Source organism: Diadema setosum, chromosome 7 (assembly GCF_964275005.1).
Source record: "Diadema setosum chromosome 7, eeDiaSeto1, whole genome shotgun sequence".
Lineage (NCBI taxonomy): Eukaryota > Metazoa > Echinodermata > Echinoidea > Diadematoida > Diadematidae > Diadema > Diadema setosum.
Window position 1 is genome coordinate 3,658,602 of NC_092691.1, and position 12,154 is coordinate 3,670,755.

Genomic DNA, 12,154 nt, shown 5'->3' on the forward strand with positions numbered 1-12,154 from the left:
AGATGCCGTACTGTTATGAAAAGCAAACAGACAATAAAATAGAACAAACCTCTGGATTTTGCTACCACTTTCGTCTTCTATAATGGAAAATAAATCACCAAAACCGATCAAAATAAAACGGCACACAATGAAAAAATAATGCCTCTATTTTTCTCCAAAGTAACGATGTACACCACTTTGCAACTCGTTGTTTCCTCCTTTGACCCTGACATCGTCTTGTGACGAAGCTGATTATCAGTAGGGTGATAAAAGCAACAGCATGATGAATTGGTTAAGTCAATGTGTCCAAATGTTAATGTGTACAACACATGCAATTGACAGATATATTCATAATAATAATCATGTCGTATGCACTCATACACGCATGCACACGCACATATCATAATTATCGTAGTTTGGGTTGTTGTTCTGTTGGTCTTGTCCCTTTTTTAACAATGTGACAAAGGAAAATCCTAGAAATCTAAGATAGGATGGATGGTATAGTAATTAATTAGATATATAACAATGAGATATATAAACAAGTGTTGTGATTTCCGACCATTTAATGACCAAATGTGACTGTGCACCTCAAAACGAACATAAAGTCGCACACACTGATTTTGCGTGAGGACTGAAAATAAGTGAAATGGGTCAACCTAGCCGAACTTGACTTTTTCATCTTTTCTGAAAGAGCGGGTCTTCTTTTACATTATGCTTAAATTTGGTATCATAAAACGGGCAGGAAAGTGTGTTTTTTTTTAGCAGTTTATCTCGAACATTTTTGGTAGAATAATGTGATTAGGTGTGTCTTTAGAATCCCTTTTTCATTTCTGAAAAACCTTGTCCACACTCTTCACTTTTAACTCTAATAACTTTTGAAAGGATAGTGCTACTGCTTTGAAAGTTGGCATTAATTATGGACAGAATGTGTTAATGAGGCATGCTTAATTTCAGTTTAATCTGATAATCCCTTCATTGTTGTTACTCTGGTGGTTTACTTCCTGTTTTTTGTCCCATTCATCGCACAGCCAGCACGGTTTGGTAAAGATTAAGCGCTTGAATAGACACTGTACTTCATAGAGTCTCTTTTCTCAGTTCACACTTTTCCTGAGTTTGTGTTTTCTTTCCAATATTTAGATAGGTTAGGAGAGTCCATTTGATTTGAGTTATACATCATTTTAAAGCTTAAAGTGTGCTCTTTCAGAATATGGTCTTAACTGAAAATTCATGTCTGGCGACTTTTTGTTTGTTTTGAGGTGCAGGGTCACAAATGTTACATTGTTCATTCCACACTCGACGCATATAGTTTCGAGGGGGTGCTGTTCGTTATTCCGAAGGTTTGTTAATCCGAAACACACAAATTCCCTATACCTAGAGGTTCGTTAATCCGAAAATGAAAAAGGTTCGTTAATCCGAACATTTGTTGCGTTATTCCGAAGGTTCGTTAATCCGAAAATGAAATAGGGTTTGCTATTTCGAAGGCTCGTTTATCCGAAAATGAAATAGGGTTCGTTGATCCGAAATGAAATAGGGTCCGTAACGAACCTTCGGAATAAAGAGCTTTGTGTCATTTTCGGATTAACGAACCTTCGGAATAACGAACCTTATTTCATTTTCGCATTAATGAACCTTCGGAATAACAAACCTTATGACATTTTCGGATTAACGAACCTTCGGAATAACGAACCTTATTTCATTTTCGGATTAATGAACCTTCGGAATAACAAACCTTATGACATTTTCGGATTAACGAACCTTCGGAATAACGAATCTTCGGATTAACGAACCTTCCGAATAACGAACCTCCGGAATAACGAACTGTAACCGTTTCGAGGTGCCGCCAAACGGAAACAGGACTACACGCACTTCGTGAGGGCAGGAACTCCTACACACTAAAAACTAGCGGTACAATTGGGGTAGGCGTTTCCGCCTGCGTACCCGTATCGGGCTTGTGAGCAAGTAAGTTCGTCTAGGGGTACTCGTCGGTACGCGAACGGGTAGGCATCCTTGAGGGTAGGTGTTCCTACTTGTCAGTACAGTGAATAGTCTTGACACAAAGACCAATTATGCATGTACATGTTACATTACATCTTGGTAGTGGATACAACGGTTATGTCAAAGTACACATTTTGCATAATTATTTCGGTATACCTAAAACTTGCAAGTACCGTGTTTTAAGACAAAGTGTCAATACACCTGCAATCTTGGAAATGTTTTTTTCGGGGGCTTTACGGTTGTTAAAATCACGTTCTGATAACGAGAATACCTACCGCCAAACTAGTTGACCAATAATTTAAAAGAAGGAAATCAATTCCTGCGATTATCAAAAACCAGCGTTATTTTCTAAATGATATACTCAATTAATTAATGTAATTAGTTAAAAAATTGCTAAAAATGTTTACAAAATAATCTTTTATGATATATTCACTTAAAAATTTACGTATGATTATTTTAGTTATTCTTTTTTTCCTCATCTGTACAACTCGCTAGATTGGCCACTCATTCAAATATCTGGAGCGGCGACGACTTGTCGCCGAGCGGTAGGTTTTCACGCAGGATGATCGCGTTGCATACAGCTTACACGTAACCGAATGTAACCGAGCAACAAAATGTGCTGATCATCAAGCTAACTAGCGAGATTAAACATTTATTATCGCGCTTCAGCTGGTACAAAACGTGCAACTGCAAGGATCTTCAATTCAAGCACGCAGTCGACAGAAGACCATTACCTGATGCATGCACAACTTCGACACTGGACAAGACGTGTTGACCACTTCTCGTAATTGTCACGGTGAGTGAGTGCATGATCATGACGGATCACAACGGACTTACCAAGAGTCTGTCTGAGGATCTAAAGACATTGTTAGCTAGAATGTTCTTTGTATATATAGTGTCTAGACCACTAACAGTTCTACGGCATGTTTGTCGAAATGTTGTCTACAGTCCCAACAATTACATTACAGTCAAACTATACAGTACAGTGGTCATTGGTGGTGCTGTGTTACTGTTAACTTCCTACACGTAACTGCGACCAGCTGCCCCATATGCATAGCGTACACACTGCACTGTACTGAATAGTAGTGCTAACTACGACCAGCCCCAACGCGAGAATAAATGTGTACCGTACAAGGAGCGCCCAGGGGTTAGGGTTGTGCAGTGTCAGTAGAGCTCTAGTGTATGTCACTGTATGTGATGGTGCGCAAGTTATACCAAGCAAGATATACAATTAAAACATGGGCACCAAAACATATGTTCCATGTGCGTGTCAAAAAATACTCATGAATTGCAGCATCCTGTCTCCCAACAGGAGGCTTTTTAAAATTTATTCTTCCAATCGCTGGTTTGAGTGGAAGGGGAGCATCTTGAAAGGCAGCAATGGTTTGTGCTGTTACTGGGCTGCTTTAGATGGTAAGGTTTGACAGTTGCATCCCTCTACAGAAAGAGTTCCTTGTAACCCTCATAAAATTGTGTTTCGATAGCCCAGTGTGTGACATCCAACATAGACCACAGACTACAGGATACCTTTGGTTTACGCGTCATACACATACAACGCGTGGCCGTTTGAATTTAATTTACCATTGAAAGGGCGGATGCAGAGGGGGGTGCACCAGGCGCCTGCTCCCTCTTTATTAGATTGAACCAAAACAAAGAAATAATAAGTTAAATATGGGGGGGGGAGCGTGCATCTCCCGTTTGATTTTGTAAAGACCCCTCCCCTTTACGGAATTCCTGTACCCACCCCTGATTTAATCAAGTGAACCACACTGAATCAAGTGAATTGCACTGTCTTAACAAGTTAGTCTATTGATCACCTTATCTTATCATTTTCCCATGGCCGATTGAGTTCAAACTTTTATAATAGGGTCTGTAGATTCTATTGTAATCGGAATTAATAAGCCGGATGGACACAAGGCAGACCAAGACTAAGTGATGTCTAGTCAACTACATAGACTGGTAGATCTCTAATACAATGTATTAATAGTCTAACTTGTAAGATATACAGAGTCTGATGACTGGATGATATATTTGTAATTGAAATATAAATCCAAATGCTGACTGTGCCAAGAATGTAAAGATCTTCCATTCAATGAAATTTCATTCTGCGTATGCATTGATAGGCCTTCATTCCCATGGATACAGTCAACACAATTGTAACATTGCATGTAAAAGGGAATATAAGTTCATTGACTTAAAAGCTGATACTGTCCTAAAAATCAGAGAGTGTACTCATAATGTCTCCCCATCCCTAGCCCAACCAGACGTCATGTGAAGCATGCCTGTTGTGACTTCTGTACAGTGACAGGGCTGTGTATACTTACCAATATTCACTGTAGTTTTAGATGTTCTTTTTATGGATTTATGATGGCCTTTTTGAGAAGACAGTGTAGAACATCCCAGTCTAGCTGTGTTGCTACTGCTATTTAGATTATGTCATCAATACTCGAGACACTTGGGAGTTTACCCATTCCAGTAAAATTTATGAACCTATTGTTGATGTCACTTGCAATATTCATCAGTGTATTCCTACCTTCACAAACTTTTATTCTTATTGGAAGCAGGTGTGACCCAAACATTCTCCCTTTCTGAATTTACAAGGCAATAAATACTTACCACGGTACAAGAAACTGATGTAAGACCTAAACCTCACATTAGTGCTACTATTTACACATTTCTTTTTTTGTTGTTATTGTTATTTAGACAAGCAGCTCCTAGTGCAGCTGTTCCACTACCAAGCTATGAATTACTTCATGTCACTTGTGAATGGATGTGACAAAGGAGAGGAATGCATCTCTTCTAACCATCTGGAAGTCAGTGGAGAGCAAAGATTATTCAAGAACTCTTCAAGGACGTTATCAAGCATACTTGGTAATGGTACATGTAAGTCTTTTAATGACACATATAAGTACTGTAGTTAAAAACGGGAAAGAACCATGCAGAGCACAATACTACATGATGTACACGTAGTTACATGACTTCAGCCCTGGGTCATACTATCATTTGATAAATTGTGACTTGTAACACCAGAAGATGCATGTCCATTTTTGGGTAGGCCTACTACTGATTGTGTGGCAGTGACATGATGACCCCATGACTGCTGGATGTAGCATCAGTGAACAAGTGGCAAGATACGTGGTATGTGTGGTCCATGACAGGCTGTGAATTACTGTTATTCTTACAAAACCTTTGCAGAAAGAATGACTTTGCAAGTATAGTAAACAATGATTTTCCTATTACAGTGCAATCCGGTTATAACGAAGTAAAAATTTGGGCTGCAATCTCATCCACTCTTTGTATATTGTTTCTTTGTTCGGTTATAACGAAATTCCGATATAAAGAAAGAAAACTGCCGGTCCCGAGGACTTCGTTATTAACGGGAGTCCACTGTATATGTAGGATGTATATGACATGATGGTAATTCCTATGAATTATCAATCAGATAAAGTGACCAATTCCTTTATCTCAAATAAGGTAAACTGTCCCCCTTTTTCCTGTTTTCTTTTTTTTTTCTGTCCATACACATTGTAGATTCACACTTAGGTTCTCTTCACCCTTACAATACTCTGAAGCTGGAAGGACTCTCATCAAAAGGGCACCCATCATGGAAGACCCTGGCTGTAATACCACAGGTTTGTGTAAAGTGAAATATGATTTGAAAGGGAATGAGTCCATATTTGATTGGATATTTTGTCACAAAATAAGAAGAGCTTTTGGTACATTCCAAATGTTTTGTGGAAAGTAAATGTTTATAGAGTTGTAAGTTAATTATTTGCCCCCCCCCCCCAAAAAAAAAAAAGAAGAAGAAAGGTTGATAGATATTATTGAAGCAAATTTGATAAGTTTTGCAATTATGCTGCTTCTTCTTTTTTTTCACATCAACCTCAAATAATATAAAAGGTGATGGTTACTTTGAGCATAGATAATACATGTAGTAATATTTTCAATGTCAACCGGGGTTTGAAACTAACTGATAATATAATGTTTTTGAATGTTGCACTTTTGATGGCACTAGATAAAATGTGAAGAAAAGTTTGTTTGTTGTTATTAACAAATTTGTTGTAAATTCATTTCTCACTATTTGCCCAGGAACCTGCAGGACCAAATCCAAATCCATTTCACCTCCTGAATGTCGACGTCGAGGTAATGACGTTGTTTTGAGGAACTGTGCATACTTTCATGTTCTCCGGTACATCCCAGGCCTGAATCGCAAAACGCGTCTGCCAAGGATTTCATTGCCACCTATATTCAGAACATGGGTGATGTCATCGCTTAGTGCAACCACTCGCCAGCCTGTTGGAGGAAAGGGAGCCATGACGTCGTAGCAGTACGTAGTGAACGACGTGCACTGAAAATCAAAATGGGCGATATCATCCCAGATGTGACAAACGGACTGTAGCAATCTGGAACCACTCTTGTACAAGAAAGGTGGCTGTGTCACAAAATCAGAAAGTCGCTATTAGTAATATGTGGGATTCCTTTTGCACCAGATGGCCTTCTCGTGGAGGTGGAAGGAACAGTTCTCTGCACCTGCACCAACATTTCTGCAGGGATTGCTTCAACTTTGGCTGTGTCGTGCACATTTGGGCTGGAATAGCCCAACACGAAGAGCGCACCAATATTTCATCCAAACCTCTCTCACAAGATTAGGATATTCCAAGTAATTACCATTCAAGGTACAAAGATTGATCAACTTAAATATCCCATATATTCAGGTCAATTCTGGAAATTGCTTTGAATATTTCCAGTATCTCGTTCTTAAGATAGGAAAGTTGATTAATGTTATATCCCAATAAATTCACGGTGGTTTTACTTCTTCTGGCCCATTGATAGGACAGAAACCTTTTACCTCAGCTGAATTTAGGCAACAAATTCTCATTTAGAGCTTTAATGTCTCATGTGTGTTAACTTGAAGTTATAAGAATATCCTTAAATACGGTTCTTGTTTTGCTGCTTACAGTGATTGTACGTCTCTGGCCACTTAACACTGTAAGGTTAAAATGTGATTTCCATCATAGTTACGAGCAAGGAAATCTTTTAATATGTTGCTTGAATTCATTGCAAATCATAGTTTGCCTTGCCCGTTTGAGGTACTCATGTACATATGCACCAGATGCTGTATCAATTGAAAATTTTGACAATTATGTGTTTGTAGTGTACATATTCTTTGCAGGCAGAGCCTACTAACTTGATACAGGAATATTGGCAACTGAAGCAGTTCACTAAAAATGATACTAATCCTGAGTGCTTACCATACAAAATTATAGGTTGACTGCAGTGTATGTGTTACAGCCAAAGGAGAGACAAGAATTTCTAAAGGTTCAGATGTTAATGGAAAATTGAATCACTCTTGAGGTTTTTACATTGCTAGTAACAGGGTGAGGATTTGGTTACTTTGGGTTCTACACCTGCCCTCTCTTTACTTATATTGAAGTTAGATCTCCAAGCTCACACAAAAGCAAAACACAAACTTCCACATAGCTTCTATGTACAATAGGATCTTACATGTTTCCCAGTAATCTACATCAAATACACGAGCATGAGCTTTACTTTCATGAATATTCCTGTAATTGCCACTGCTGTTTCTAAATCTATATTTTCTTATTCAGAATGAATATGAAGTGCAACCAACCTTCCTTTAGTTGACCTTGCGTGGATCTAGCGATATTCAGCTACATTGTAAGTTATTCATTTCCCTGAGAGCATTCATTACATTTCAGCAGTGTGTTATAGTATGTTCGAACAGATTGATATACATAGTACCTGCCATGTGCAAGACATGAGTAGACAATTGAATGGTTTGCATGACATGGCTGCACACTAACCCATCTTTTTTTTTTTACTGGCCATACCCATCTGTTTGACCAGTAGGTAACCCAGTTTGTCCATTTTTACTGGTCCATTCCTGAAAAATTACTGGTCCAACAGTGATTGAGTCCTGGACTGTTTTACCAGTGCCAGTGGGCGGTGTTGTGCATAGTGAGATTACCTCAACAGATGGGAGTACTATAAGGAGATTGCCATTAGATTTAGCCTGATGGTCAAAACTAATTTATGTGATCCTCGTCCAAAAGTTACTCTTCAGTGGTGAACTGATAGAGAAGACCATGTTAACCCATTGAGGACATTTTGAGTTTGATACAACACGCATTTTCCATAGACATTTGCCTCAGTATACTCGGGACTTTTCAGTGGGTTCACACATCTTCCTTTTTTTGTGGGGGGGGGGGGGGGGGGTCATGACTTCTCTCCAGTTGGATATAAAGCTGTATTTATGCAGCGTGCAAAACAAGCACTCACTACATGGATTTGATGCATTATGATATGACCAGTGTGCTTTTACATGATAAAGATAATCTCTTTCACTAAATGCACAAGTGTATGAAATTGTGTTCTATAGGAAGAAATATCGTACTTTGAAATATAATTGATGGTGCAAACAGTGCGATAATAATACATGTACATGCAGTATGTCTACTACCACCATCCAATTCATATCTATGGCCTACCCATTTGTCAATGGTGCATAATCTGTTTACTTTTTCAGAGATACAAATGTGTTTCTTGTGTGAAGAGCAAAGGGTATCACTTTGGTTGAATCAAAACTCACTGTACATTTTGTTATAATGCATCAAGTTGAACATAGTTTTCTTCGTGACAGAGTAAGAGGAATTTTGATGAGCAAAGGTAGACATTTACAGTGTATTGACAGTAGGTATCTGTTACTGCGAAGAAGTGGATATACACATGGGACATAAAATCGGTTCATGTGCATTGTGAAAGCAAAGAACTTTCTTCAATCCCCAAATACCTGCTTTCTTAGACTATAAGTCTCTCTCTTAGCTATTATCCAATTAAAATTAGTTCAAGGAAAGTAAACACTCAACACATTTGTGACATTTGTGACATTTGTGACATTTGTCATTTTACTATTTTGCCACTTATGTGAAACTGTCGTCACTCATCCAGACGTAACATAGACCTATTGGGAGAAGCATCATGCATTATGGTGGATACATATCACTTACCATAGCAACATTTCTAGTTTTATTCCATATCTCTTGAAATTCAAAGGTAAAGGATTAAAGGCCATTTCAAAATTCAAAAACAAAACCCTTCTTAATTCAGAGCAATTCTGATAAACTTATTTCATTTTGCCATTTTGATGCCAAATTTCTTTCCATATTTACCTATTAGTGCTACAGTGTTTTTCTGTCACAGATTTACCTGTGATTTGAAGATCATTAACAGCTGTTTTTATAAGTTCAGTAACTGAAGTGATTTACCAACAAATTAAATCAAGTGATATTTCGTTTAATATGATAATGTAGGATGTTCAATGTGTGGACAAGTGAAAGATGTTCTTCAAGCCAACTTTATGATTGATGAGAAATTATGAAAATGTGAATTTAGAGCATGTATGGATTTCATGGCTGTGCAATCTTAGTATTTGAGTGTATATTATGACATATTTTTTTTGGTTGTGCAATTCTATGTATTCCTGTAGGCACCTACACTGTTGTACATTGTGCCAAAGATAAACAGTCTCAACTACATGTACTGCATAAGCTGTTCATCTTTGCGTACATATATATTTTTGTGAATGAGAAGGTCACAGGTATTGTCACAAGATTTTGTTTTCGTAAATTGACACTGAGACCCTCTTAAATGCACTAAATATTATACCCCAGTATAGCGCTTGGTGAGAATTTTGCTTGTCAAATTTGCAAACCAAAAATGATTCACAAAAATGGCAACATATTGGTACAGTGCACTACTACATCATGTACATGTATTATTTTTTTTCATGCAACAACCTTATTCGTATGTATAGTCCTCTGTGTTTGTAGTGCAATATCAAGACGTGGATTCTTTTGCTTTGTTATAGTTTCCAGGAAATAAAGCGTGTAATTTGTATATATCAAGGAAAAACACCTTAGCATGTCTTATACATACAGTTGTATGCTGTAAACTTACTCTCATAGATTGCATTGCCTGTGTTTGTGTGCGTGTTTGTGTGCGTGTTTGTGTACCTGTTTGTGTGTGTGTGTCATATTGTTTACTTAGACAGTCACATACACACGAAAAAAGGAGTGCAAATATGTACCGGTAAGGGTACAGACGCTTGTCGCTATACAAGGAACCCTAGAGGTACTCATCTGTACCCTATGCAGGGGTACTCATCTGTACCCCATACAGGGGTACACAATCTGTACCCTAGAGGTACATATAAGTACCCAAGGCAGGGGTACTTATATGTACCCCTGTATGGGGTACATATAAGTACCGCTAGGGTTCCTTGTATAGCGACAAGCATTTGTACCTCTAGGGGTACATATTTGCTCTCCTATTTTTTAGTGTGTAGCACTCGTCAATCCTTACTTTGGTCATGTGATCACGCTTAATCCTGGCGGTGTCGCCCATTTCATTGCCCTTGTACCAACGATATTAGTCAACAACTTTGCTGGAGTTATCTCAATTGTACTATATCCGCCGAGTAGCCCCCGAAGGTGCCCGATATCAAACTCGCAAACAAATTTTCGACCCAATCACTCAGCCCATCCCCGGAGACTCGACCCCAAACTTGATTAAAGGGGGAAGCCATAGAACAGGAGCTTCTTCTCTGGACATACCGCGGCGACTCCGTGGTTCGAGGGTTCGATTTAGACTCGCCAATCAATTCGCGCTAATGAAATCACAGCACCGCTTTTCTGGAAGGTGTGGAAATAAAATTATGTTCACTGATGCAATTTGGCCCAGGTATAAGGGGCGTAAGGACTTTCTCTCTTTAATGAAATATGTATTCGTAGAAAAAAGGAAAATATAGAGATTATGAATCTCCCATCGAGCTTGAAACATAATTAAGGGTAAAAGACCACGGATACCGACTTATAAGGGGCGTAAGGACTTTCTCTCTTTAATGAAATATGTATTCGTAGAAAAAAAGGAAAATATAGAGATTATGAATCTCCCATCGAGCTTGAAACATAATTAAGGGTAAAAGACCACGGATACCGACTTTTCATTCGACTAATTTCAAATTATCGATCCTTCAATGATAATTGTCCACAATCACATATGTGAAGATGTCGTCATTCTTGCCACTGCTGGAAATTATAGAGCAAAATTATGGACGAAAAAAATACAATGAAATATTAGATTTGTGTGGGGTTATTTTTTGTTGTTTTTGTTGTTGTATGCATTGTCACTGAATGCTATGCCAAACCTTATGTATCAACTTAGAGTTATATAATGTATAATAATTTCAGTACCTAGGCCAATGTGTAGATTATTTTTTGTCGGCAGAGTCGCATGAAACAGTGGAATTCTAAGAACTACCATGACTATGCTGTATGGTAAAAAATTGAGACATTCAGCCCATTACAGCATTCGAGCAATGCAGTGATTTTGTATCCAATGAGAAATATCAAGTAGTTAATTTAGGGCTTGACTTGACAAAGGTCGCTGGAAATGTTTGAATTCGGTCACACGTATTCTCGTAGCTCGATTTTTCGTATTCTGCGCATGAAAACAAGAGCCTAAAGAGGAGCTTCTATTTATTGAAGCGGTGCTCACTCGCGAAGAAGAAAAGAAATTCATGAATTGTTCCCTTGACTGCGATTTAATACTCCCCTGACACTCCGGCGTATTGCACAAGTACTCGAATCTTGAATGGGGGTAATGAATCCAATCCGTCGCGACGCGTCGCCTATATTGGTGTTTAAATGAGCTTTGTTCATCTTCCAAAGATTGGTTTCAAGTCAAAAAGCATTGCAAGATGCAGATGGAATCTCTTGTAATGACAGGATCTGTCGGAGCTCCTGTCGTTTCAGTGTATGAAAGCGAAAACCCACAGAAAAAGGGAATGCAGAAAAAAAAGAAATATTGTAAGAAATCTAAGACGGGAATCATAAAAGAAACATATGGTGGATATACTCATCTTAATGACTAGATCATCATAAATAGTGGAAATAACCATCAATTTAAACAAATAAGTAATACTACCCTATTTAGCGAGATTCAAACTCATCAAAAAAGTAATTCACAACTAAGTGCACATTGTGCATGTGCATTTTTTTTAATAACTGAATTAATGATAATGTGGCCACTGAGGAGGTGGCGTCCCTCAGGGTAGCTTATTAGGACCTTTATTTTTCATTATTTATATTAATGACTTTTC

At 38.2% G+C, this 12,154-nt stretch overlaps 1 long non-coding RNA gene across 1 annotated transcript in view; it reads left to right on the top strand.

Moving 5' to 3' along the window:
- Positions 1-6,623: 6,623 nt before the first annotated feature.
- Positions 6,624-12,154, top strand: part of LOC140230862 (uncharacterized) — a 20,919-nt gene continuing 15,388 nt past the window's right edge. The window contains exons 1-2 of the long non-coding RNA XR_011901417.1: positions 6,624-6,650; positions 7,584-7,653. This is a non-coding gene — a long non-coding RNA (uncharacterized lncRNA). The remainder of the gene's footprint in view (positions 6,651-7,583; positions 7,654-12,154) is intronic.